The sequence below is a fragment of the Asparagus officinalis genome, chromosome 7 (genome assembly GCF_001876935.1).
Source record: "Asparagus officinalis chromosome 7, Aspof.V1, whole genome shotgun sequence".
NCBI classification, from domain to species: Eukaryota; Viridiplantae; Streptophyta; class Magnoliopsida; order Asparagales; family Asparagaceae; genus Asparagus; species Asparagus officinalis.
In genome coordinates, this window is record NC_033800.1 from 113974448 (window position 1) to 113976944 (window position 2497).

A 2497-nucleotide genomic window follows, 5' to 3' on the forward strand; every position below is an offset into this window, starting at 1 on the left:
ATATATATATATATATATAAAGGCAACAAGAATAAACAAAAACATGCAAATAAATAAACATTTTGTTCACCACCTGTTTCATTTGCGTTGTGTTTGGATATAAATGTAAATCACACTTTTCTGGAGAAAGGGGAACAATATACAATTTGGATACAACAATTTGTATTTGGAATGAATTTTAGAATTTCATGATTCATCTCCAGAGATTGATAAGCAAAAGTCTTGGCACATGTTGACGACCATTTTCTTTGCTCTTAGTATCTTCCAGCAGTATAACAAAAGAAGAATCAAGCCTTCAGGGGGTAAAACAAACTTCTATGTCATTCAAATAAAGAGTTTGCAACCAATTATTTCTGCACAAACAAGTTTATAATGTCTGGTTATCCGTCGACGAGAACAGGAAGTTGTTCGAGGCAAAGGATCATTGTCCTTTTCAAAGGATGTTTGAGAAGGAACTACAATTGAAGAATCAAGACATATTAATGCATCTGCAGCATGAACAACTCCTTCCCTAACAAAAATCTTGGAAAATGTTCCTGGAAGCTTCTCCATAAAAATTTCAGCTATCTGAAGAGCAAGGATCAAAACATGAGGATCTTTCCATGCCAGAACACCTGCTAGAAAGCTAAACAACAAATGACATACATTCAGCACAAAGTTCTCGAGCTCTTTTCACAATCTCTAAATATCTTACATAATTTAAACACATGTAAATGGATCACTATCTAGATATATTTGTTACACTAAGTAATGACTGGATCATATCAGCTGAGCTGAAATACATAAGCTTTCCAATTACAGATAGACATTTATGGCGAACTGGACGATTGACGCTGGAGCCATATATCTATTTAATGAAAAAAGATATGAATGTCAACTGAAAACATATAACAGTAGTTGGCCATAAATAATAAATAATTTTTTAGATATTCAAACGAATCAAACCTGTGTTAAAACAAGAAGCAGGTCCAGCCCAAACTGTTGCAGAAGTTCAAGTTGATCTTGCAATAATTTTTCACGAGCTGAAACTTCATCTGTTGATATGGAAGTCGTCATGTTGTAACTTTCATCATTGATGTTTGATGGGGATCATCTATCTATAATGATTTTTAGACAGCCTACACCTACATGTATAGAAAAAGGCATTAAGCAAGACTATGCATTAAGACATGACTACACACATACATATTCAAAAGAACTTTCACCTAATTACTTTAAAATTCAAAGATTTACAATGTCCTACAATCCCACAAGATAATAAGTGAAAATATAAAGGAAAATAAAGATGTCATTAAAAAGGCATGAAAGTTGATTTTTATGAACTATATGAAAAGTCATTATCATTTGTAGATAGACTACATTGCAAAAATCCTTTTTTCCTTTCCTAAATTTTTTGTACTAGATTGAGAGTTCCGCTTTTAATTAAGCTTATAATAATCACAACACATTCTTTTCAATACTTGAAAATAAAAAAAATTCAATGCTACAGTAATCTCCTGTTCTAAGTTATGGACGAAACAGGAAAACAATATGTATATAGCTTAGTTGGGCAGAACATGATAAACTTCATAAGTTTCTAAAATGTTTGCTACTAAGGAAACAAGTGGTGTAATTGTTCATTATTGTAATCTCTGAAAAATATCTATATAATCTTAATTTAACTTCATAAGTTGACAGCCAACATTAAACTTAGTCTGATATATGTGATATATAAATTCTAAAAGCACAAGCATCAATATAATTAAGCAAAACTATGAAATTATCAAATGAGGTAATTTTGGTCCAAGTTCTTAGTGAGAAATTATAACAAACACCTTTGGAACGCCAACTAAACTTGAAGATTCTATACAATGAGTGAGAGAGTAGCCAAACTTACTATGCCTACATAGACCTACATGCCTAAGGAAAATAACAAATGATGGAAGAGCATTGAAACTTAATAAGACGAGTAATGAATAAAATCAATAGCATAAAGATAAGAAGAAGAACCACAAACTTAAATTTCAAAGAAAATGAAACTAGTAATATCTTTAAATATATATTTCCAATGCAAGCAATTTTTATTCATCTTTCTCTCAATAAAGTAGTCAAGCAATTGGCATATTAAATAAGATAGTACTTCTAATTAAAAGTCTCGTACTAACAAGAAATAAAAATTTCTAATTATACCTCCAACCCTCTCAAATTCCAATACGCTCACCAACAATTGATAATATATTGGCAATCTTTAAAGGGAATAAATCCAGATCACCAAAATCATAAAAAGAAAAATCAAAAGAACTAATCTCTAGAATGAATACATAATTTTCAGATCCAAATCGAATTCATGCAAAATAGTAGTTATCGACTTGATGACAAATAAGATTTAATTTTTTTACCTTGGTGAGAAAAGGGCAAAGAGAATCAAACTCTAGCATGAAATTCATAATCAAAAACCTAGAATGAAACGAGAAAGGAGAAGGAGCTTACCGCTATGAGTCGACAAACTAATCAGGAA